Consider the following 27,812-nt stretch of genomic DNA (forward strand, 5'->3'; position numbering starts at 1 on the left):
CCTTCCTGTCTTACGTGCCTTCACTAGAAAGTTTTCCCTGCAGTAAACACTAAATTTTTTTTCAGTCAAGCAATAGATATATCACTCATCCTCTTCCTTGAAGACCTATGCTGAAGTTTACAATTGTGTGAAAGAGAACATAAAAGCCCTTGCAAGCAGTCTTTTCATTTTTAAATTTTTTTTTTCTTCAATAGAACAAAGTCAGTCGTATTATTTTATTTTAATCAGGAAGACAGAAATACACAAGGACCAGATCTACTCAAGCAGGGCCATCCTGAGCAAGCTGCCCAGGATCACATCTAGATGGCCTCTGCATATCTCTAAGGATTAAGACTTTGGTTTAACTTTTGCCAGCACTTGGTCACTCACAATAAAAAAGTGTTTCCTGATGTTCAGAGGGAAGCTCCTGTGTTTCAGTGTGTGATCATTTCTCTGGTCCTGTGACTGGAAACCACTGGAGTGAGCCTGGCTCTGTCTACTGTACACCATGCCTTCAGGTAATAATTGTAGAGACCACTCCTGAGCCTCCTCCTCTACAAGCAGAGCAGCCTTTGCTTTCTCAGGCCTTTCATCATGAGAGACATGCTCTAGTCAGTAATCCTTTAACATCCTTGTCCTCTTTTATGAGGACTCTGCTATGGCCACAGCTCTCTTGGGAAGCCTAGAGCTGGACACAATACTCCAGGTACAGCCTCATCAGGCTTGAGTAATGGGAAAGGATCAACTCCCTTCACCTGAGGCAACACTCTAATTGCAGCCCCAAGATACCATCAGCCTTCTTTGCTGCAAGGGCTCAGAGCTGGCCCATGCTCACCCAGACAGCTCTGCCAAGCTGCTTTCCAGCTGGGCAGCCCCCAGCACATATTGGTGTTGTCTGGGGGTTTTCCTCTTCAAATGCAGGACTTGGCACTCACCTTGTTGATCCTGCCAGCCCATTTCTCCAGGCTGTTAGGGTCCTTATGGATAGCAGTGCGACCTTCTGGTGTGCCAGCCAGTCCACCCAGTTCTGTATCATCAACGAATTTGCCCCATCATCCAAATAATTTATGAAGATGTTCAACAGGACTGGTTCCAGTACTCACTCCTGGATAGACCACTAGCTGCCAGACTCCAGCTAGGCTTTAAACTACTCACCACCACTCTGTGGACCTGGCTACCCAGCCAGTTTTTACCTCACTGTCTGCTCACCCAGCCCCTACTTCATCTGCTTCCCTATAAGGACCTTATCGGAGGCAGTGCCAAAAGCCTTACTGAAGCCAAGGTAGGCAACTGTCCACTGTTCTCCTAGTCTACTAAGCCAGTCGTATCATTATAAAAGGTCACTGAGCTGGTCAAGGGTGACTTCACCATGGTGAATCCATGTTAACTAGTCCGGACAACTCTCTCTTTACTAGTGTAGAGCATTTCTCCCCTGCTTTACACTCCATTCAAATAAATTTTGTAATCATTCGCACATATGCATCCCCAAACTATTTCAATATCAAGTGGGAGGATCAGTATTATACTAATTGACTTTTGTAATACTCACATACCATCCCACCAAAACAAACCAAAATGCAGCTATTGTCTCTAATGAACCCTATGAATCTTTTTAGAAAGATATCCAGAGCTTGACTTTAAAATTGTGATAGGACAAATACGAATTTAAAGTTTAACCAGCCTTAACATTAATGATTCTTTTCCCCTAAGTTTTAGCTTACAGGTTCTAGATGTTCTACACCTTCCTCTTTAAAATCCATGTATGTACCCCATTCAATGGGATATTTTCTCCTGTTACAGAATTATAATAAAAATAACCATAACACTTCTCTTTATACATTAAACAGACTGAAGAAGGTAGAACGAACTTTTCTAATTCTAAAAAAGTTACAAACACATCTAGGAACCTTTTCCTAAGAGCACAAGCTAGTTATCATGAGTAAGGTTCTAGAACTGATTAAAAAAAGAAAGAGCTGTGCACTAAGAGCAAGTTGAAATAAAAACAAGCAGAACGCATATCTAACACCAACACCGAAGGCAAGGTTTGGCTCACTGCCATGCAAAAACATCTATATTTTAAAATGTATCTGTATTTAAAATGACCTGCTTAATAATCAAGTAATGAAAATTCAAGTAGCATAACTATTCAGATACATTACTTCTGTCTCTCCATAATCATAACTTAGGGAAAAAACAGAAAAGATAACAATTAAATAGCAAGGCTGAAGGACAATGGTCACTCTCACAAAATGGTCACTCTACAGCTGCCACCCTCAGATGTCCCACAGTGTCATTATCCCTAGAACCTTATTAAGCTCTTGCTAAGATACTAAACACAAAACTTGACATTGCTACATTTCCAATGCTATCCTTCATGCTAACCAGATTTCCACTGACTCTTTGCAGTTACACACTTGTTGGTATCCCGCACTTACTTTTTATACAAGTTGAACAGAAAAAAATAAGTTTTTAAATCTGCATAACCCTTAATATATCCAGGCTTACATTATGGCAATGCCCCTTGAAAAATCAAAAGAGCAACACCACTTCAAAACACAGTATCAAATGCAACCTGTCTTTATTGCTAGCCACATTGATCAAGCTATTTAACTGCTATACTTGATTACACCACCTCACAGCAACAAATAAATATTGGTTCTTAATACATACAGTAGGTAAAATAAAGTCAAAGAACTATTCATGAGCATATGACTACAGCACAAGGCTATGCTGATGATGTAATATTAAGTTGTTATCTTCTGTAATTCAAGATTCCTGACCAGTCACATCAACTAAATTTCGATAAAATTAAGCTTTCAACACAAACCAGCTGTATGCAAAGTATGCACTTTGAAACAGTATGATAGATGACAGGGCAGGAGACCAGAATGGATGAGTATGCCTCAAAAAAAGAACTTAGTCCTCAGCATTGGAGAGACTGGCAAGGAGTTCAGCTCATATTTAATAATCGCAGGGAAAGTTCAAGGTTTGGCTGAAGATGCTAATTCCTTGTGGAATTAAAATGTCTTTTAGAAATACAACACTTGGGAATGGGTTATTATTACAAAGCCTTAGTGAAAAGTCGCAATGGGAAAAGATGAGGTTTATTTTAGATAACTGACTTTTAGATTTATGTCATTTCCTTGGCCTTACTAGTTGTAGAACCCTGCCTCTCTCCTGCCTCTGGAGCTGTACCAGCACTGGAAACAGCAGTTGGCAATGGTCTCAAGCCAGACTTCCTATGGTTCACCACAGAGCAACTACCCTGTGGTGAACCATAAGCTGCAGGGCTGTGGGGCCACTGCAGCAATCCAAGGCAGACCGTGGTCACTGTGGAATCCTGCCTGGTTCCCATACAGACACATCTGAAAGGAGAGAAAGGATTGACCTGTCAAGTGCTCCTTAAGACAACTATGCTCTTCTTGTATCAAAGTCAGGTACCAGAACGTGCAGGGGTATCCCCAGGGCAGTGCTCTGCTCACCCAGGGGCACATTTATAGTACTCAGTGCTGAGTATATTATTCTTCAATTAAACAAACACTCAGCATTTGGTAGAGAAGACTGCATGTTTGCTGTGCCCAGCATGTTGAACTCTTTCAGGTGAGATCTTATGGAAGACAACGTGGCCCTTTTCCTGGAGGCAGCTAACCATACCCAGCCAGGGGAAGCTGCTAGTCTCAGGATGAGACAACAGACAGGTAGAGAGATACGGCAGGCCAGGATCCCAGTGCACAGGAGACCCCTAAGAAGGCACACAACAGGTGAACAAACCAGCCACAGATGTGGAAAAGACAGCAGGATCTTCTCAAGGTCTAGATGGGGATTTGGAAAAGCTTACCATGATTCAGTAAGCCTGTGAAAACTGCCTGATTGGAAAGAAAAATGCTGCCAGACAGAATAGATAATTCTGATTCTAAACCATTAATGTTAACATTTCACCAAGCAGACGTGAGTTCTTGTGGTATGCAGTTTGACTTACTGCATTTCAGTATTTTCACTGGTTATTGCATATGAGTAATCTTGCTATCAATCTTTTCAATTAAGTTTCACTGGCTAAAATTATAGCTGTCATTTTAAACTGGAGGTCAGATTGAATGGTATCTTCTAGCTTAAAATACAAGAATCTAGTGTCAGAAAATGCTGTAACCTAGAAGTATGCTGAATTTTATGAACTAAAATTATGTAGGAGATGAGGCATAATTAATAACCCTATTGGAACTACTATTCCAAATATAAAAGTTCCCCCTTTTTTAGGAGTAATATCCAAGAAATAGGTGCCTGGCTTTCGTTAATTTCAACTATTTCAGAGTTAAACCTGTTATAGGCAGCACTATATTCTCCACATTTGTACTGCAGCGCAGTACGAACTGACATGATTTGCAACTTAGCAGGAGAATCCTTAAAATGAGTACTAAGCATTTCCTCCACTGTATCTTGGCTTGTCCTCTGAAAAATATTCCACTTGGTGCTGAAAATATTTCTGCTTCCATTCACAAATATCCTCCTAAAAATTTAGAAACTAAGAATTGGAGTGCAATTTTAAGATGCACTATCGATTAACATCTTAAGAAACCAGAGAAGTAGGAATTTATAATTAATGAGCATGCAATTGCATGAAAAACTAAATGTTAAGGACAGTAAAAATAAAATGCCAAATTTCCTTGAATGACGCAGTTTCCAGAATGTTATTTTCCTGTAAGCTACTGCTAGATCTGACTATGTTACAGTCCAAGTCAGAAAGTTTTAACAGCATAAACTGTTCTTTCACATCCTAAAAATATGACTGATACACACACTGAAACATGTTGGCTTTAAAAAAAAAAGAGCTCTGAAATTGCAAAAACCTGCATTTACTTCTCTGTGCAGAGATTGCTACAAGAGACTGATAATAAAATGTAGGATACAGGAAATAATTATGATTTACCAGACTCAAAATGCCTATTTTGATATCTCAGTATTAATAGATGCTATGTATATTGTATATATATGTATATATTTGGAAAGAGAAAAAACTAATGAAGGAAGGAAAATGAAAACCTTGACTCTCAGCAGAGCTTCAGGGAAGATCTTTTATTCCAGGTCATCAAATGACCTAATTACAGCACGCCCTTTCAGCTGTACCCCAACAGACTTTCAGTCTGTTGTTCATTAAATAATCAGTTTTTAGTCTCCCCTCCCCCTCCATAATGATAAAGTTTCTTTCTCTTTTGCCTCCCTCCAAAATATGAACAACACAGTCAGAAACTCCTGGCTTCTCTGGACATATATAATATACTTTATTTCTTGCACAACTCAATCATTTGGAAGCATTAATGCATATCCTACCACTTCCAGAACTGACTGCAATTCAAAAATCAACTCTTTTAACAGGACATAGTATCCCAGTGTACTGGTGCTCCAGCATTCAACATTCTAGCATTTAGCATTGCCCTTCATCATACTTATGCTGCTCTCCAATACCTCTATTTCAGCTTCTGGTGCAATTGAAGCCCTGCTTTATTATGTCAATAAGTCTGTGTTACGCAAGTGTTAATTACTCAGTATTCCTAAAGTGCAATGTGAACAATCGTCAACATCATAAAAATAAACTCACTGGTTTTGCCACCCTTCCTTCCTACCTTGCTTAACACGGTATTACTCATGAACCACCTATACAGTATCCCATCACCTACTTAATAAAGCAAGTATGAAGAATTGCTGCAGTAAATTACAGCCAATGAAAACAATGAGGAGACTACTGATCACCAAGTCAATGCAAATATCAAAGGGAAGAAGAGCTACAAAGCACAGGATTCCTCCCTCAAGTATACATACAATGTGCAAAATCTCCACCGGAAAAGCCTCACAAAAACACTTTAATCCGAACATTTTGCTGAGCAACTGACTGCAGGAAGTGCTGCTCTGACCTGCAGTGTTTATTAGTCACACTCCCAGGCACAACGTCACCCTTGCTTGCCTTCATCATGCATAGCACATTTCCTGTTCAAGACAGTTATTAGAACCTCCTGAATACTTGAATGTGCTAGGAAAGCATGAAAAGATACTTCAACTTATAGACGGCTATTGTAATTTTCTTTCATAGGTTTTCACATACACTGGAATAAGACCAATTTCTTGTCAATGCCAAAACAAATTCAATTAGGACTAAGCAAGTAACTCCCAAATGCTCATCATCTGGACTTTTGTTTGTTTTACTGATAAAATTCATGAAATGCTGCTTTTCTAAAGCTGTTAAGTATACTTCAACCATGAATATTTTTCTCCATACAATGTCATCAAGGAAGACAATGTATCACAGTATCCTGGGAGCAAAGACAGACTACAATAATGTTTTTCACTGAAATTTTAATGCTGAGTTTTAGAAAAGCCTCTTTCCTTCTTGTTTACCTGAAAGATAGCTAACCCCACTGCTGCAAATATTTATTAAAATTTGCTGTCCTTGTTTTTCAAGGGTCAAGTTTTTCTTAGTCTACAGTGTAAGCCAGTTCATATACTCAGTATACAATAACCGGAGTCTGTGCACAGCTTAGGTAAACCCAACCTCTCCCAGGCACTTCCTGAGTAATTTATATCAACTCAAAATAAAGTGTATGCAGAGTTGGGCTACTCAGAGACAGTTGCTCAGTCACACCAGGATGACATTAAGAAAGCCAAAGCTGTACTTGAAACTGGTCATGGGGGTAAAAAACCATAGGGACTTCTGAAGTCTACAATGACAGAAAAAAGATTAAAGGAAAGCAAGAACAGCTCCTAAATGGAAGGAAGACTAGCAGCAAAAAAACAAAGGGAAAGCTGATTTACTCTATGTGTTCTTTGCCTCAGTCTTTCCTGTTTAAGGTCTACTTTCAGCCCTCCTGGCTCTCTGCCACTGCACATTCATGAGGATGAAGGACTATACCAGGACTGAGAAAGGCACAGTTGGAGAAATCAAAGAGCAAACTGGACTTAAAGAATTCCTCAGTACAGAAGAATAATACAGAGCTAGTCACTCTGGAAGCTACTTCTGGGTACATGAAGTAAGTGACTCAGAATGGCCATCATTGTTGGAATTACACATCATCACTGCTTATAACAAAAAGAGTAGTTTGGTGGATGAGAGGAGAGCAGTGGATGTAATTTACCTTGACTTTAATGAAGCTTTGAACATGGGTCCCCAGTAAGACTTCTGCAACCAAAGGAAGAAATTGACTGGACAGGTGGAATGCAAGGTGAGTGAGTATCACGGCAGAGCAGCAGCCTCAAAGGATGGTGGCTATAGCCCTGATGACAGAGGTGACCCCTTCCTGGCAGTGCTGGCTCCAAGTTCCTGACTGGAGCTACAAGGAAAGCAGCACACAACTCTTCAGCAAGATGCCCAGTGGGAGAGTAATCACAACCAAGTGACAAACTGCAGCAAGTGCCACTCCAATTCAACACATGGAAAGCATGTTTCACAGATGGGTGGTCAAACACCAAATCTGCCTGGAAAGCAGCCTGCAAACATCACACTTTCAAAGTGTTACTTCAGTTACGTTTACTTCTCAGCTGTAAACAATCTTCTGGGTTATGTGTGAGATTTTTCTTGAACAAACATAATTTCAGCCTGATGTACTAGGTTTAAGTGGGCATTTCTTGTTTCATAGGAAGTAGCCTGCACGCTTCATCACTTAAGACTTCAGGGTTGGTTTTTGTTGTGTTTGTGGTTTTTTCTTGGTTTTTCTTTTTTTAAAATCACACTGCGGTACTTGTCACTCTTCACTCCATATCACTCACCAACTACTTTCTACTGCTTTCTGCAAAACTGTTCATCTTTAATTGTACAAACTTTTTCCTGACTAACCAGTTTTCTTTTCTCCCTTACTCTTGCTACTTAGTAGTATACACATTTGAAACAATTTCTGGTCTTGGAGTATTTTTTTTTTCTTTTTAAGGTCCATGAATAATTTATAACAACCACCATTAGTTATAATCACCTATAAGCTATCAATTATTAGCCAGATTGCTAATGGCTCCCTGCGCATGCAATGGAGTAGCAGTAACTATGGCACTTCCACATCACATCATACACTATTTTGTAGTTAATGTCTTTTGATCATCTCCATATGGGAAATTTCACACATGAGTAGAAGTTATTCATTATATTCATATAATTCCTTTGAGGAGGAAAGTCAGCTGTTGCCAGAGTGGGGAAATGCCACTTTTCCAAATCATATGGGAACAAGTGAAATGGGAAATAAAAGCTGCACAGAAACCTGCAAGAATATTACCACTACAATTTTCTGAACAACTCAGAGGAGTAGGAAGAGGGAAGAAAGCAATTAAGGAGACTTCTCATGTTTTCTAAAAAAAAGTGAGAAAATAAAAAAGGACCTGTCTTGCATTGAATCTGTTTGCTTCTTCTTGCAGCTGACTATCAAGCCCTTTGCTCCCAATCAGAAGCAGTAAGATGGCATGGATACTAACTAGATATATCAAAGCAGAAATCAATGCTGTTTATAGCTAGAACTACTAAAGGCCATCCTCCCAGTAGCATCAGTGCCAGAGACAAACTGTTCGTGAAAGGGTCACTGTGTAACTCACAGCAAACTAAGGGCTAAAGACGTATATACCAGCCTTTAACAAACCTTTTATTTCACATGCGTAGCCAAATAGTTTCTTTCTCCTTTAAGAGGTCTGAAAGTAGATACAAGTTAAATACTTAAGACTTTTAATACCTCCAAGGAGATGCCACTAAGTTAAGCTCTGTGAACTAATTCACTATTTTCTTTTCAGCTCCAATAACCTCACTAAAATGTAACTGTCCACTAAAATCAGCTGTGGGATAACTCCATTTATATTCAGAGCCCAGCAAGCCTGGCCCTTTAGCCTCAACTGCCTTGGTTATTAGAGATACTAAAATACACGCGCACCCTCTAATTTTTATTAAGCTCACAGAGATACATAGTTTCTCAGATTAGGAAACTGAAGCAGAAAGAATATCTCTATTTGAAAGGGCTTAGGAGGAACCCTGCCACTTACAGAAGACTTCATGTATTCTGTCATTCTATACTTGCTGAGCTACCAGACTACATACATATAGAGCTGAAGTCAAGAAAGTCTGATCAAGCATTAATATGGTTTTAAGGAAGTAATATGCTTTCAAGGCACGAAGGGTGGAAATCTATGACAGCATGGTAATGTTGCCAAAAATAACTTTATCTTGCAAAGTTGATGACAATAAAACCAAGGGAAGCATTAAATTATGAATCATCAACTGGCATTGTTTTTAAGTAAAAGTCTTTGAAGGGAATGCTTCCATGTAATTGGAGGTCAAAGATAACAAGATTAGTTTATTTTTACATATTTAACAAAAAGCCCAGTAACAAACCAAGTGTGTCTCATCCTCCAATGTTTTCCATTCTTGTTAAAGTACTGTTGAAAGATGCAAGGGACAGCAATTTTGATTTGTAACAATGCTTTATTCTATCCTGTAGAAAGGAACCATTGATCCTTGCATACTCAAGATCCTAAGGCAAACTCATGTGACACTCATTTGTAATCCATCTGTCCTCCTGCTTTGTCCATAGCTTGTTTTTTATCATCATGCAGATTTCAGCAAATAATGTGAAAAATTCCTTGCCTGAGCAGACTTCTTTGTCAGCATAACTGCCTTACCAACTCTTCTCAAGGCCTTCTGGAGACTTATGTTCTGAAAACAGAAATTTACCCCAACTCATTGCTGACTCAGAAGGATGGCAACCACTGTTCAATGAACGAGCATTCCACAACCTGTTTTTGTGATCACACGTACAAAACTATTGCAAGATTTACCTCTAAAGCACTCTAACTTTCTCTGTTCGCTGTGGCCAGTTTTTTTTACTGTGTGCTATCATTGCCTTCTAATACCTTATGAAACTTACCAAGTGGCCAAGGGCAATCAGGACAATTCCTGAAACCTCTCCAGTAATTTTTAGTGCCAGCTCTGGCACAGTAATCACGCTCATGCAGTTTACACTGAAAATCAACCAAAAAAAGAGCTGCAATGGTGATGCTGTAAGTAAAACTAGTAATTTTTATCACACAGGATTGAGAGGTTGAGAATCATTTTCAACACAAAGCACTGGGATGTCACCTGCTTTTCAAGGGTACACTAATGGCAACACATACAGATTTTAAGTGGCAGCACTCATTTTGATTAAGTAGAGATGGACAAGACAGGTAGCTGTCATTTTTTCACCCTACTCTTCCTCTGATTACAAATACATGTGCTATTTTACTGGGATTTACTGATACCAATATCCAAACACCAAGTAATCCATCCTCAAGGCTATTTTACCACCACCCAGAAATCTTAAAGATTTTAAGAGTAGTAGAATGAAACACATAATTCCAAACACATATCAGAGGAAACTGAATTAACGAGCATACATTTGTCTACAACATCAAAATGATGTACAGATAAACAGCAGACATAGTTTTGAAATGCCTGTATTCCTTTTGGAGGGAAACCATGCTCTTCTATTTAACAGATAAGAATAGTACGTTCACTCACTGCAAAAATTAATACACTGCCTAACACTGTATTTGAGCACTTATAATCTAGAAATATAGTGGAAATACCTGCTACTCTGAAGCCTTTTCATATTGAGACAGCCCTTGGCACCCTCAAAACTTGAAACAACTATTCTTAGCTAGTCCAACTCTCAGAGTTTAAGATATGTCACTATGTAATATGGAACAATTTCTGAGAAGCCTCAGGAATTGGCATTTTTCATCCAGAATCAAACTTTTTTTTTTTCTCCAGAACAACTGCCGTAAATTTGGAGCACTTTTATGGGAGAGGGATAAGTGTTACTTACCAGTTATCCTCTTTATTGCAGTCTTCCTCTTCCTCCAGCCTACAACAGTCCTTATACTAAGAGTTATGGCTCCCACCTACCAGGAAGCAAAAGAATTGTCAATCATGGCCATCAGGGAAGCACCAGACTGCACTTCTATGTCAGCCACATCTCCGTATCATGGAGACCTAAACTGCATGTGAAAATCCCAAAAAACCTCATCACCAACCCATAATGAAGAACAACAAAGGAAAGTAATTGCTTTTAGGAGGTCAGAGAAGCATTAGCTCATTGATATCTCTTTCTCCCCTGCCACATACTTCTTACGTAGGAATCTCTGCTGAAGAAATCAGAGAGAAAAAAAGGATTGCTCTAAACAGTTACCAGAGGCCAAATACACACTTGCGGCACACATCCAAAGGCGTACAATCTAAACACTAGGGGAACTGTTGAAGCTTAATGAGGTGTAACAGGTTACACAGGAATAGAACTTATTGCTACCACGGACACTTACTGGTTTTGCTACGGCAAGACCACGTGTTCTTAGGCAACAAAACTTCAACCGTCTCCAGCATTTAGCTGCATTGGCTACTGTCCTTTGAAGACAAAGGATATGAAAGGACTTATGCTTTTCTACTAATGCAATCTTCTCTAACCTCCAGAGAATGATCACAGAAAGATTATATGCATCACTCCTATATTAAATTATTCTGTCTGTACATGTGTATCAATAAATTCTTTGATTGCATTGTATACACACAGCTTTTTAAAAAGGGCCTAGACAAGCACGTTATACTTACCTATTCCTTTTGTTGGAATTTAGGAAAGTATCTGCAAAATTGATCTAATCTTTGTACAGAGGGGGAAAAATTATCAATTCTCAGAAGTCTTTGAAGAGGAGGAATATAAAATGTATTGACTAGTACAAAACACTGTTTTTAGGAACTGTGTGAGCTAATTTAAGACAATTAACCTGTCTAAAATGAGGACACATGACAAAGTTGTCATAAGATTTCATGCTTCTAACATGCTCTTTACAAGTATTACAACTGTTTTATCAAAAAAGGTGGCTTTTATTTTAAAGTAAAAGTGACAGGCATCTCAGCTGCCAAAGTTATTGGCATTATCACATTTGAAACACCATCTTTGTGGAACTTAGAGGTATAAAACCTTAGCTACAGACAAGAGGTTGATGTGATGACACATAAGATGATGAGAGAAAACAAGAATGAGATCATCTTTCTATTTGAGGTTCATCTTCCCCTGATGTTAACTTTCTTTACAAGAAAGTTTCTCTAGATAAAGTTTGTGAAATTCTATCATTTAGGAGCTGAGAATCGAAAGTAACCCACTGATTCCACAAATGATATAAAGTTTTTAAGGACAGTCACATTTTACTATCACTTACAGAAAACACTGTTTTCTGTTAGTGATAGTAAAGGCTTTTTGAGGCTCAAAAGCCTCAAAAATAGCCTTTTCTATTTCAGCTCTGTCCATCATATTACATGCAGTCGTAAGCATCTTTGAACTACAGCTACGCAGGAAAGAGGGGTGAAATGAGAAACAATAATAAATAAGAAAAATTGTCATTATTTGATAAAATAAATTAAAGCCACAGAAAACACCCTGTGTGTCAAATAAAGACAGCACATCAATGAAGTTACATCTGTGTAGAATTATTGACTTGAGATACCTGTCAAGCTCACTTCACTTAAAGTAGGAATGGCTCAAACAACACCGCAACATCAACATGAAAAAGTTGGAGGAATGTGGAGTCCCTTCTTTACAGACTGTCAAGGAATATTCCTGGGGGATACTCAAAGGGATAGCTCAAAATGTTAGCTGGAGAAGCAGGCCCATGGGAATTTCATGTGGTTTAACAAGAGCAAGTGCAAGGTGCTTCACCTGGGTTGGGGCACCCCGGTATCAGCACAGGCTGGGGATGAACAGATGGAGAGCAGCCCTGGAGAAAGGACTGAGGGTGCTGGTGGATGAGGCTGGACATGACCCAGCCATGGCACTGACAGCCCAGAGAGCCAAACGTGTCCTGGGCTGCATCCAAAGCAGAGTGGGCAGCAGGGCCAGGGAAGGGATTCTGCCTCTCTGCTCTGCTGAGATCTCACCTGAAACACTGCATCCAGCTCTGAGGTCCCAGCACAGGAAGGACATGGAGCTGCTGGATTGAGTCCAGATGAGGGACACAAAGGTGATTAGAGGGATGGAACACCTCTACTATAAGGAAAGGCTGTGAGAATTTGGTTTGTTTAGTCTGGAAAAGAGAAGGCTAACTGCAGCCTACCTGAAGAGTGTCTACAAGAAACATTGTAGAGAGCGACAACTTAGAAGTGAATGTAATGACAGGACAAGGGGGAATGGCTTTAAATTGAGAGTAGGTTTAGATTAGATATTAGAAAGAAACTATTTACAATGAGAGTGGTGAGGCATTTGAACAGGTTGCCCAGGGAAGTTGTGGATCCTATCCCTGGACATACTCAGTGCCAGGCTGGATGGTGGAAGGTGTTCCTGCTCAGAGCAGGGACATGGAATTAGATATCTTTAAGATCTTTTCCAACCCAAACCATTTGGTGAATCTCTGATTCTATGAAAAGACCATAGTTTCATTTCTCCAGAAAAAGAGAGACAGATGTTTACTTTTGGGCCTCTGTATTTTTCAGACAGTGCTCAAAAAAACACTCAATCAAAATTACGGTAAAACATTTACCAGCAAAATACAACCAGGAAAACCACAGCAAAGGAAAGTTATAACTTATAATAAATGGGGAATGAAACAAGCATTAAGCTTGTGTGAGAAGAGAAGGAAAATAGGAGTGTACCAAATCTTCCTGCCATTCAAACAAATACAACGCCCCTCTGAAAATGAATAACCTTTGCATATGGAATTAGCCAGGATAACTGAAGAGGAGCTAAGGATTCCCTAAGTTTGAAGTAAGAAGCTGAATAGCTCCAAAACTTTAAAGTTTAATAAAACATGTCTCTTTAAGCATGAAGACCAGCAGGTTTAAAAAAAACCCATACCCCACAGCACTGAAGATTCAACCCACACTGCGATCAAAAATCTTGACCCAGCAGGTACTGTACAAAGAAGTGCTCAAAACACCTTCAAATACCTAACCAATGCTTCTAACATTGCTTTAAGTGATACTCCCACTCACTCATTGCCCATGAATATAAAATTAATTACAGTAACAGAAGGAACATTTCTTCAAACAGACCAATGTACCTAGAAAAATAAGCATGTAAGTGGGCAAACCTGCAGTTCTTCACTCTGACAGACTGTACCTTGCCACTACTCAGTATCTATCTTATCAAATGCTCTCTGAACGTATTTGTAAACCACCAGGCTGTCAAAAGCCCTTCAACATGTATTTAACACTACAATGACTTTCCAGGATGGCAGTATCACTTCTCTTAGATGTCATGTTTCTGTCAAAATCAAAAGCAAAGAGAGCCCTTAAATTCCAAATCCACACCTGACCTTTCTACCCCAGAGAATTAATACTCTTCACTTTGCTCAGCTCTATCTTCTGTACTTTTCCCTGACAGTGATTCATTATCCAGTGAGACAATTTTGCTTAAGAGTGACACTCTTCCACTCGCAGTGACAGATGTTCTTCTCAACTCCTCTCAAGCCGTTCAAGCATCTTGCAGCCTTCTCAAGACTGCCTTATCCTCACCTAGCTACCAAGCTAGGCTTTTATTTAGTTACTGCCTTCTTCACCTTCTCCCCTTTCCTCTTGTCAAAACTGCACATAACTTAAATACACTCAGTTATCTTTTTCAGCAATGTTATTAACATCTCTTTTCTTCCATTCCTTGACCTTCCTGTGCACCACACCAGCTACCATCACACCTCAGCCTTTCTTCTTTGATGCTCACACAGACCTTAAGCTGTCAATTTGATCATCAATTTAGTTTCTCTCTTCTGTTTTTATATCTAAATCATCCAGTTCTTGGTCACACCACTGCCATCAACAGGCATCACTGCATTTCTTACTCTATTCCATTTCAGTTTGCAGTTCCTTCACAGGTTAACAAAAACCACTACACACACTGACGCTTGTCTGATATCACTTCACATCTTGAAGACAGGCATCTCAGGATAACACTAGCTCATTAAGAGAACTTTTGTGAAGCAGCAGCTGTCTCTCAATGTTCAAATAGATGGCTTAAATTTTCTGTCCCTTGAATTTTCTGTCTTATACCTAAAATTAACTTGGAGTGATGGAAGTCCCTGAGACCCTTAAGCTCCAAAATACTGGACACAGCATGGTATTTACTTCAGTCGTTACCAGAGTTAACAGATGTTTGTATGAACATTTAATTTAAAAAATGCCACAGAAAGCCTTGCTTCTCAAGGTTCACTATTAACTACATCAGTAATTATAATATGGAAAAACTTTACCACGAATGACAGTACCAGAAAAGCAAAATGTTATTGAGAGTCTTCAACAGCTGTGCAGCAGAGGGGACAACTAGTATTTCAGACAGTACTTTTTGTTTTCGTTAATGTGAGCAAAGTCTGTAAGACAATCAAGCAGAGATTTGCTTAAAACCCAGTCTCTCAAGCTATTAAGAACCATGTTTGAAAACAATGAAGGAAACAAGGATTCCTGCCTATACTGATGGAAAGCCTGCTACATGCTGCTCCCCACAAAAAAGGAAAGAAAAAAAAAAAAAAAGCACACCAAAGTTTGGTATAATACCATTAGTGGTCTAAGGGTAACTTCCATAAAAATTTTCAGTCAATGACATAAACATCTAACACCTGAAGCTGCTCAGAACTATGCATCTGAAGGTGCCTGGAGTTGACAGAATTAACTAATGAAAAAGTGTATTTGGAACTTTGAGGGGGTAGGGGTAAGGGAGGATCAATTCAGAACAAAGACAACCCAAAGTATCTGAAAATGCCTGCGTAAATTTTCCAGGAAATTACCACAATGAAAGTTTCTCTAAAGGGAATTCCAAAAATCTATTTTATTATTGAAGGGCTCTCTTGGGCTTACAAAACAAAAAGCCAAACCAAAACAAAAGTTTAATGTAGAGCAGCAGTAATGTATAAAGCAAACATAAAGAGAATAGAAATTAAGGATGCATAATAATGGTCAAATTTAAAATTTCCACTTCCAGTGATACCCAGAAGACAAATTATGCTATATAAATCATGTAAATATTAACTTGTTTTAAAACAACAGCACATATCAGCTAATCAGTGACAAGAAATTACAGGGTGCTCACTCTGTCCCAACTGCAAATTCCAACTTAATCTAGAAATTTGAGTTTGCATTTGCAGTAAGCTCAGCATATGGACAAGAGCAGTTACAATTTAATCAGCTGAAATTCACCTATTATTAGGTAATAATCAGATCACGTATCCCCCACATCTTAGAGAGACAGTAAATCTGATTACAAAAGGATTCAAAATTATTTGAATGTAAAAAACACTCAACATAGTTAGCAAAAAAGCGTCAAGACTTAAATGCAGATCCAAGACACTTTCATACATGCTTCCATGGATACTGCAGGAAGCAATTCCCTCCTCCACCAGAAAAAATAGTGCTTTAATTATGTACATAAGCAGAGCTGCTGCTGAGAAATATTCTTCCTGTGAAAGGAACAGGAGAACATACTGCAAGAAAGAAAGCCATTGAAGATAGGTAGCAGGCTAGGGAAAGTAACTTCTTGTATTGTCTGAAAGAAATGGACAACTCTAGATCCAAGATGAGAGAAAAGATGCATTAAAGACAGAATGATTAACTTAGCATCATTCAACTTGAAAAACAAACATACATTTTCATCTAAACAGTAGTCCTGTTATAGGACTGCCAGAATTAAAAGACCATAGACAATGTTTTTCCAGTTCATTTAGTACACTTACCAGCATTTGCTGTATAGACAATTTCATTGATGAGTCAGTTGTACTTCCTCTCTAAAGTGCTTTGAGGGGAGCTCAAGTGCATCCTCTTCCTCAGTCTTTGAAGTGTTTACCAGTACCACCAGCTTTGGAAGTAAAAGGCAACAGGCAGGCAATGCAGAGACAGGAATGAGGCTGAGTACAATTGTATATTAATCCAAAAATATTTTGATGTTGCTCTTCCAATCTTACAGGGACAGAGAGTCCTTTTATTTTTTAACTGAGACTTTAGATACTATTTAAAAGATACTTTTTAAAATTAATGTTTTATAATTCAGTCAGCAATATATCAGTTGACAAGAATATAAGAACAGATAATCTGAAATCATATACATTATATACACAAATACATAAAGCAAACAAGATTCTTTTCAGTGAATAAAATCATAGGTGTGTTATAACAGAAAATTAGAAAACTCTCAATATTAAATGAAACAGCATCAACAGTGGGAACTAAGAACTAATGGGAGCACATTGTAATAGGAATGTTATGAATGTGGGATTACAAAAAGTAATTATGTCTGTATAAATATGTCAGAGTAAAAAGAATTCCAACAGTGGTGGAAATACTACAGGTGAAGACTACAACTGGCAAAAGTTTATCTAAAGTGGGGAGTGAAGGGAAGAGGGGAACTACCAAAGAGAGAAAATCTGAAGTTTATTTAATATTCACATTACATATTTTATATTCCAAAAGTGATTAGAAAAGCTAAAGGACTCTGCAGTCTATCACAATTACTAACAAAGGGTTATTTATATCTATTTAAATAAAGGGTTTGTTATTTCCAAAAATAATAATTAAAAAAAATCTTAAGGAAAACATGCTTCACAAGAATCATAAAGAACTAGCGAGGAGTCAATATTGAGTATTCCCATTTATGTTACTCCTTTTCATATTAAGAGGACAAGCATGATATGAAAGCATTAGAATGAGGTTGTGTCTGAGCTGAAGATTGCAACTAAAGAATTCCCATCACACTTAAATGTTAGGAAGCTCTCCAAGTACTAGTGCTTTCATGGTATTTGTTACATATCTGCTGACCTAGGAAAAGTAACCTGCTTCTTGTATAACCTGGAACTTCAAGAAAATAAAGAAGCTGACTTTTTAAAAATCAAATCTAACTGGCACACAGGCAGGCTGCATAGTACTGGAGAATCTAAATATGACTATGCAAGAGCAAAATGCTGAAAATTAAGTCAGTTTAGATTCTCTCTCTTCTTTATAGGGAAGACATTGAAAGTAAAAGATAGTGGTCATTGCTTCTCCTACCCTGCCCAAATATTGGGCCTTTTTGCATTTTGAGATGTTTCAGGATTTTTTTTTATTGTTTTGGGGATGTTTCTAGTTAAACTTCATTTTTAAAATTTTCATTACTAACATCTAAAAACACACTTGAGATTTTTTTCCTTTGACCATGAATGTACAGAAATGAAGGTATTCTAAACAGCAATAAAAACTTATCCTGTACTTCCACATGCAATTAACAAGGAGGAATTTCAGCATAATATTGAAGTGGGAACATTCCACAGTTTCTGGGGAATACAGGACAGAGCAAAGCAGATGTCTTGACTAGAAGAGAAAGGATTTTATAATCAGGAACAATGAACTTCTCCCTAAAATATTCATCCTAGAGGCAAATTAAGTGAAATGCAAGAATATAAAGCTCTCTCAACTAGCAGAGAAAAAGTCAACACAAATGTTAGTGTGTGAAAAGGAAAGTGACTACAGTTAGAAAACCTTACAAGCAAAATTAATGACAAAAGTAGGAGAGAGTCAGTTACCACTCTGTTTGTCGATGGAACAAGAGGGAGTTTCCATGTCAAGCTACCTACAATGTAACATGGATTACAACTCATTTTTGCTACATCAGAAGCTTCAGCAGTGAAAACTACAGTGCACCAGTACTGTAATTTCAGTTTGCTCATGATTCAGTACCTATTTTCCAAGCAAAAAAAAGATGGAAATACAGCAAGGCAAATTCAGTATCCTCTGCAGAAACACTTCAAATGGATCCAAAACTGAATATCTCTCATCATCATAGAAAGTGAGTCAGGAACAGTTTTTAAAATTTATCCCTCTTACCCAGTTTTTAAATTCTTCTTCTATTACTATTTTCTTAATGCTCTTCCCTCTGTTTAACTGGTTTTTTAAGTTCTATAGATTAAGAACCAAAAACTGAAATGCATTTGAATTCCTATGTGGTCAAGACCTGTGGTGGGGGCAGGTGAGTTGATTCAGACAATGACTAACATTCCTTCCACTGCTGCACAATCTTCGCTGTGGAACAGTAAGAATTGAAAATATCCAGATATCCTCTTATGCCACAGACAATGGAAATCTCAATCACATTGTTATTTTTGGATATTAAAAACCACAATCCATTGACGAACTTCTAAACAAGAGAGAGAAAACTGTATGACCTATATGTACCTGAGAGATACTTAAATGTTTTCCACAGATCAAACATCTGTATGCTTAACATTCGTTCTGTTAAGTCTAAACGAGGCAGTGAAGGCAAAAACCACTTCTTGCACTTGAAAGAAGGTAATTCTAGCATAATCTTCCGGAAAGGAGGTGAGCACCTTCATACACACACAAGAAGAGTGCCTCCAAACATTTGGAGGGGATTGGGTCTTGCTTGGCTCATTTGTTCTTGCACAGTTCTTTGGGTCAGCTGCAGCCCCACTACTGCAGAGCAAGATGGGTGAGAGCATCCTTCAGTAGCTTCTGCAGATGCTTGGTGCCAGCAACTGCAGTCCATCATTTGTCTCCCACCCTTTCCAAACAGGACCACACAAGGAAGAGCCACAGAACGGCTCCTGAGCACTCTGATCCCCTTGGATCCAGCAGAAATTTGTCAGATTCAAAAAGTCACACTGAGAAACATGAGAGCTATGCTCCAAGTTATGGTATTTGGCATGTGCAGCATTAGTAATAAAGGACTAAATACACAGCATTGACTCTTACAATTGTCTCTTCAAAACTAACTGAAAGTGATGCTGGGTTTGATGGGGTGGTTTTATTCCAAAGAAAATTCCCTTTAAAGGGACTTACCTTTTCCAGTGCCAAGGAATCCACAGGCTCAAGACTGATGGAAGCCAGGGACTGCAGAGCTGATAGACTTAATCCACCTGCTAAAAAGGATCATGCTGGAGCTGGTAAGAACCACTGGCTGCATAATCCAAATCTAATTCACTTAACACAATGTGGCATCTCTAGAGAACCTCACAGCCTAGCTTCTTGGCCAGGCAGAGTCACAGAAGCCTTGTGAAACCAACAGCCCTAGGTGACTGAGGTCCCTAAGGGGCACAACACACACCAGACCAATGCATCACTCCCCAGACACACTCCCGAAAATAAGCAGAAAAAAAATACACCACATCAAGCTACACTGGACACTGGAGAATGAAAACATTTGAATCCCAGTTAGCAATTACATCTACCGTGAAATGAAAAAAGATTTACAAGGGTGAAATTAAATTTCTTCACATAGAAGTCAGCAGAAAATTCATTTTAACCATAGCCACAATCTGGACATTCAAACAAGCACTGTCAGTCTTCCCTGCACTTTGTTTCAGGAAGGACTAAAAGGACCCTCATTATCATTCCAGGAATTTCTAAATAAAGCTCACTGCAGTCATACAGCCTCATACAACCCTATACATCAGGACAAAATAGTGTTTTAAAGCAAAGCCTCTTTTCAAGACTGTCACCCAATCTCATGGGCAGATATCACACAGTGTTTCACATATTTGAAACAAAGTCTAACAACCCAAGGCTGATGGTTATATGAATGATGAAATAACACAAGTTTTTCCCTCACGGTCAATTTCCAGTTCTTCTCTTTCTAAACAAAAGCCCATCAAGACCCCATGCAAGACCTCTACCACAAAGAGGAACCCTTCAGTGTTGGTCATTGTCTCATAAACAGGGCAGAAATACACAGTGCTGTTCTTAATGCATACTCCACAGCTATCTTTGCAATTGTAGTATTTTCAGTGTCTCCACATGCCTGCTACATTTTCTTTCAGTAACCCCCTTCAACAACACTGAACTCTTCAGCTAAAGCTGCTTAAGGAGTTTATTTTCTCTCTACCTAGCTGCAATAGCTTCATCAGGAATCACCACCACTTCCAAACAGTCAACAAAATTGGGATATTACATCCAGAAATCACTGCTTATTTGCAGACTTGCTTTCATCATCAGTTTAGTATGCTAGGTTTACACTGTCTCAAATGATAGTGGCAAGATTCACCAAGCACTACACAGATCTTGCGTCTTGGAGCTCCAAGTTGCAATGATCCAACCATCAACCATTTTCAACATGACAGGAAAACATCAAGTCAACAAACTTCCTTTCTGAAAGGACAGTTGCATTCTATGCACAATATTTGAAGTTCTACTTAAAAGTAGGAAAAAACAAAACATAATGTAATTTGTAACAGCCAACCTCAAACTTCAAAGAAATACCATCTTTCCTACTGTATGATGTAGGAAAACAATAACTTGATCATAACTTGGAACTGAAGGCATATTATGCATAAATACCCCTGGCTGTTACACCACAAATAAAGCCTGTCAAATTATCTCCATGGCGCTGGTTTGTAAGTAGAAATTATATAGAGCTGATAACATGAACAGGATACAAAAGAGAAACTATACACGTAATTCTGAACACCAAGATGCTTCAGGCATTTCTGTCAGTATAGTTTATTTTTTAAAATATACATAAATGAAAAACAGATGACTTTTTGGTATTTGGGGTTGTTATTTCAATTTACCTTTCTATGATAAAGAGACTGAGAGCCAAAGTAGCACCTTCCTGAAAACTACTCTACTTTTGGCTGACTTTCTTTCCTTTACAGTACTTCTTTCAACATTTCTATACATGTTCCACAAAGATGCTTCAAACACACACTAGTAGTTTTAAAATGAACAGTATAAACAAACTACCTTCAGACATGCATGCCAATAAAGAGCTTTTCAAAAAAGGCCATGATGCCTGTCTCTGACAGCCCAATATCTCCTCCTTAAAAAAAGCAAAAAAATCCCACCCAAACCCACTCTGTCCAGACTAGAACAAGAGTCACATCTAGCACCACCAAGAGCACAAGTTCACAAACATCCCCATCACATCCCCAGTGTGGAACTACAGAGCTGGACAGCAGCTGCAACAGCAATCGCATTTCTTAGCCAACTGTTCAGAGCAGATCCACAGAGGATGAAAGAAGGAATGAAGTATTCATGAGGTGTGGCCATGTCCAGGAAGATCATCAGAAGCAAGGAATGATTTGATGCAGGGTAGCTGGAGAAGAGATAAACGTAGGCAAAGTAGATGTACTAAAAAGGTAAAGAAGACTGTGCACAGCTGATTGGAGCACTGAAAGAAAACTGAGATGGGAAAAAGCCATTTGCATGCAAACTTTTGTCTGAACTTACTGAGAAATAAGACACTTGTACAATTCCTCCAAAACACTACATTCAAAAGGTGATTCTCATTCATGTAATTATTCCAGAAGAGTAAAATAAAGTTATAAATTAGCCAATATTTACCCAACAAATGAAGTAAGCTGTTATCCCTTCATATTTCTTTATAGGTGGTCAGAAACTTCTGAATAAAACTGCCCTCATGCAGCACAGCATCAACTATATACAAAATGCCAAGTAGGTATCACAATGTGTTAATTCTAATTAACTGATTAATTAGAGATTAAAGGTTGATTCTAATACCTTTCGAAAACCCTAACCACATTGCTTTGAAATCTGACACTTCAGTCTTAATACTCCAAACTGAAATATCTACTGGATGTTCCTCAAACCCAGGACCAAAAGAAACAGGTCCAAACTGCTTCTAGATTCATCAATCAGTATTTACTGGATTCATTACTAAGCATGCACTCAGAGATGTCTTCATTAAAACAGATGGCATATTTATGAGCAGATCAAGAGGATATGGATGTCTGCTGCCTTAGTAGCACTGTACTCCCTGATGCAAGATGAGGGCTGTATCCTAGTTAATACAACATGGAAACATACATAATTGCAGAATTTATCCTGCCCCAAATATCCACAACTACACAGCCTTCTACTAGTAAATAGAGGCAGTCAATGACCCTATTCTTGGACTCTTTTCAGCCCCATACCAGCTGCTCTGTAAGTCAAAATAGCAATAAAACGAAGCTAAAATGATCTCCCACAATGAATAGATGACAAGCACATTGCAATCAAAGATGAGCACTAAGAGGAACCTTACTGAAAAGAATCATTAACAGGTATTCTTCAAGACACATTTTTTTCCCAACTACTCAGCTACAAGGGTCTTACCTACAGAAATGAGTCGCTCCAAAACACTGAGGTTCCCACATTCACAAAATCTCACCTTCTACCACAGGTTAAACCATTCACCATCTCCATGTTCCCGCCACTGTATTCTTTACAAAGCATTCCTCTCAAATGACACTGTCATCTCCTCATTTCTCATCTATTAACAACAGGATCAAGAAAAAGGGAAAGAGTTGTGTTGACATCTAGGTGCAACTAAATGCAAGCAACTGCTTTGAGCAGCAGGCTTTACAGAAGGGTAGCAGTCCGAACAAGTAAGGATAAGAGTGTGTTGCAAGCCCTACATGTTTCCCACCATAGCAGCCAACATGAGCCCAATCAGGATAGCATGCAAACATCCCTACTGATATCTATTCTCATTACATGATAGATGAACAGTATTTTCACTCAGAAATTTCATATTCAGATGAAGAATCAAGGCACAGAAAGAAATCCACAAAATAGATGCAGGGGTTCTGCCACCTAGTGGCATCTAGAGCCTCAAATCATCGTACCTACCATATTATTATTACTTTACTTTTTTTTTATGGGAAGCATTTGACAGCAGAGAACAGAATAGAGAACACACAGTTTCACTAGCACTGAAATTACTAAGCCTAGTTCCCTGTGGCTTCATTTCAGAACTGCATTCTGCAGCACTCAAGATGATGAGAGTTTCAATTGAAGCTTTTCTAGTTGTTCAAATAGTAATAGTATACTTCTCTTCATCAGTCCTCCAGCTCCCACAGATTCTCTGCTGCCTCATACCAAAGAGGGTTTCCTGCTGTATAGTCTCATAGTCACCTGCCCATATTCAGTACTTGCAGAGTGGTAATATCTTTGAATATTTGTTGAAACTGTTCAAATATAATAAATCCCAGAAGTAATCATGTGCAGGAAACAGGGAAAAGCAGAGACTGAGACACAGAAGCAGCAGACTGATAAAAGCCTCATTTCTTCACAACACCATCTGAACCGCAATTTGTCAATAAAGAACCTTTGTTGGCCCCAATAGCTTAAGGGACTCCTCTCCCCAGGTCACAGCACGGACACACAGCATGTCATGTCAAGGCAACTGGGAGAAGGGACACAGAGGAGCATAGAAACATGAACTCCTTAAGGCAAGAGGCAGCAGAAATCCCCCTTTTCACCAGGCCATAAACTCAAAATCCCCCTTTTCCACTTGGGATTCAAAGCCAGGAGCATTTTAATGCCTAAACTAGGTCAGTCTTTGTTTACACAAAACACAGATGAGAAAGGAAGTATCAATTCATTCAATTTAGTCAGGATGGGTCAAAACCACCGGAGTACAAGTACAATCAGCAGCTTGCTGATTTTTTATTTATTTTAACAAAAGCAATCTAATCAAAGGCACATTCAGAGAACACACCTCACACAGATGTAGGCAGGTAACAAGCAAGTATTTCAATTTAAGACAGATATGCTTCTGCTGTGGGAAAACTGACAAAGAAATTTAAAGTCATGTCATATTCTTATTAGGCTATACCTCACAGTTACTTTAGGTTTCAGCTCCCATTTGCCAACTTTTGTAACCCTGGAACATCATGAGGACTTCTGATCTGTATCTACTACACATACCTTATTAGTAAATAACACATAGGTTGTGGTATTTTCAGTCCAGAAAAAAATCCTAACTAACTAACCCCAAAGAACAACAAAAGCCCTCACTAAGCAAAAGAAAGCAAGCCACCATGCTACAAAATAAAAAAGGATAAAAAATCCCAAGCCCAAAACATCAGCAAAATTACAAACATGATACAATTGTCTTTAACCTTTGCCTTCTCAAGTTTTTCCTCCAACTCCATAGTAATTCTTGCACTCCCCAGAAAGTTCCTTAACTGCATATAGCCTATGACAATTTTGCCTTTAAGATGTGGGGAAGAAGAGGGAGGAGAAAAACAATAAAAAAGGGAATATCTGCCACAAGGGTTCACAGGTGAGCCAATCCAGAAGAACTAGAAATGATTCACAGATTTCCACTGGGCTTTTATGAGAAAATAAGATTTCAGTGAGTTTTATTTCTTGCTCCACAGTCCACAGATTTGAATTTCAGTTATATAAAATATCAAGCAAGTAAGAACAACCACAGTGATGAAAAGAGGTGCATGAGCAACTTGATGTGAAGCCATGTCTGATCTCACAGTGATGAGCTTTGTGGAGTGCAGCTGTAAAGACAGACTAGATTTCTGCTAGAAAGCAAAGCACTCTTTCCCTTGTCAATGATCTAGTAGTTTTTACAGCAATAGGATTGAGAAGAGAAACATGGATTATTGGAATAAGTGCACTGACAAAGCAATGCTTCACAAATGCAGGACTCTGAGTAAACTCAATGTCAGTCACATCTGTCTGCAACCTCCTGAACCAAACCAATGGTGCCTTACAGAAAGTGTGGGCTTTCTTACAATGAGCACTCATGCTCTGGTCTGCATGCAGGACAGCTACTCACATTATCTGAATGTTAGAGTGCCACTCAAAGTTGGGGATGTGTTATTGTGAAGTTTCAGTTTTTTCCCAGTTTTCAAGTTTCACTTAATCTCACTTCACATTAGTACTGAATGTACAGATCTTTTGAAACTCTTCCGTAGTGTAAGGAACCTGCAGAACGCAGCAGTAAAGCACAGTTCCCTATACAGGACAATCCACATAAGGGATTGTTAACTAGATTAGCCAGAGTTCTTATTTAATCTCATTTCAATAAACAGCTTGCTCAGACAATGGCAAAGGAGAGTAAACAGCTTTTAGGCAGTACCAATGTGTACCATCCCTGTATATGATGCTAACTCCTACAGACCTGGTTTAGCAATCTCACTAACACCCCACAGCGTTTTGAAAAAGACTAAGCAAGCACATACCTAGAAAACAAAAATCTTGCTAAAGCTAGAATCACTTTATGCAGTAATGAAAAGTTCTAACAGCACACTTTACATGTTGAAAATGGTGACATTTTCCTCTTCTCCTCATTTTCTACCACGCCACAGAGTCATTCATTAGGTGTTATGTATACATGTCTTGTAAGAGATTCAGAGCTATCAGTGAGTCAGTCAGATCACGTTTCTTTGTAAGGGCCCTGCTACCCAGGTACAGCCCTTGAGCCAGGATCTGAATCCCATCTAATCTCAGTTACCTGTGTGCTCTCCCAACTATCCACTGTCCTGCAATACTCAGTTTCTTGCTCAACACACCTAAGGTCACACAACAAACAGCATTAGCATGCTGATCCATTATGCATTTTAACTCTCCAGCACTAGGAGGAGATGTCAGGGAAAAAAAGATAGGTATTTCTTTCTCTTTCATTTTCCCCTCCACACACACACACTGCACTTGGATGTTGCTTGGCTCACTTGGAGTTTTCAGATTCTAGTAAAGCCGGGATGAGGAGTCCTGCCTTACTCTGCTCTTCTTACTCATGACTTGGCAGCCGCCAGCGTCTTGTTCAAGGACAGATCCAATTCAAGGAAACTGACAGCATTTAACTCTCAGTAGCTCTTCAGCCCTAGCAGATGAGTTCCAGGCCCAAGGTGTTTGTCTTTCTACCCGGTATGCCCATGTCGCAGGACGTTCAAAGCCCCAGCAGAAGGTATCCAGTTATTGCAAGCTGGAAGCTAAGAGCAGTGGCGTGCACCATGGCAAGGACTAGATGCTCAAGGGTGATGGCACAGACTGAAATATACACCCTAACTCTTCAACTGATATGGCAGTATGGAGTGCAAGACTTCTGAAAAGCAAAAACATCAAGACTGCTATTTTAGTTCTTTCTCACGAGTGATCTAGCTAGGTAAAGGATACCCACACCGCCCACAAACTATAGCTGCACAACAATTTAAAAATTTCCTTTAACAGACTTTACATCTTGTTTTCTACCCATCATTGTAGTATGGTATATCAGTCACAAGTTTATAAAACCATTTTGGATGTTTGAAGTGGTTTTCTTCAGAAGCACCCAGATTAGCGTTTAAAATATGTATTATTTTTACTCAAGCTGTAAAACCTTGATACTAGTATTCTATCCTGACTTCTAAACATGAACAAGAGTTTAGGAAAGTGTGTTCAAAACTCCCATAAAGCAATAAATAAAAAACTACAGAATGACCCAAAGCAGAAAGATGAAACATGTTGCTTTTGGCATTACCCCGTTTCATATTTAGGTCTACAAGAAGCCTGACACGACAACTGCAAAGAAAGACCTCGGACGTACCTCATGTAAGTGTGCCAAAAGGGCTGGAAGCCCCAGCTCACATGATGAGAATGTCAAGCATTTCCTCTGCTGCTGTGTATGACTGCACCTCCTAACCAGGAGTCAAAAGCAAATCCGAGTTTCCAGTTTGGGGCTTGGGAGTCTTTTTATACTTGTTTTAAATCAAAAGAGTATTTTCTTTGTCCTTCTAAAGTTATATGCTAGTGCCAAAAATGTTCAACATTTAACATTATTAGTGCAGTCATTTATAGAAGCTGCAATTTTGGCATATATATCTGACAAGTCATTTAAATTCCAGCACCTTAAATTATGTAGATTGGTTTGTCACTATGACAACAATTTTTACATGTCTAAAACATACAAAAGTACCATTTTTTCTGTTCCTTACTGAAGCCAAGAGTTACTGAAAGCTTTACCTCTTCTGGACAGAAAGGCAGAACTTACATAACATCTGATTCTGGACAAACTATGTAGATTACTTGTTGAATGAAGAAAGAAGTTTTCATTAATGTGAACAGCTATAATTTAAAAATTACTTTGAACACAGAACACTTGAAGGAATCTAGA

General features: G+C 38.8%; 1 protein-coding gene across 2 annotated transcripts in view; it reads right to left on the bottom strand.

Moving 5' to 3' along the window:
* The window catches only part of CRIM1 (cysteine rich transmembrane BMP regulator 1), a 176,742-nt gene that overhangs the window by 126,930 nt on the left and 22,000 nt on the right, over positions 1-27,812 (bottom strand). The window contains exons 1-2 of one of the 2 annotated variants that reach the window (XM_066315931.1): positions 16,672-18,738; positions 10,797-10,872 (exon numbers count right to left, since the gene is read on the bottom strand). The exons of the other annotated variant lie outside the window; for it this stretch is intronic. The gene's annotated coding sequence lies outside the window, so the exon portion shown is untranslated. Of the gene's footprint in view, positions 1-10,796; positions 10,873-16,671; positions 18,739-27,812 lie in introns of those variants that run through there. 2 annotated transcript variants of the gene reach the window in all.

Source organism: Sylvia atricapilla, chromosome 3, assembly GCF_009819655.1.
Source record: "Sylvia atricapilla isolate bSylAtr1 chromosome 3, bSylAtr1.pri, whole genome shotgun sequence".
Taxonomy (NCBI): domain Eukaryota; kingdom Metazoa; phylum Chordata; class Aves; order Passeriformes; family Sylviidae; genus Sylvia; species Sylvia atricapilla.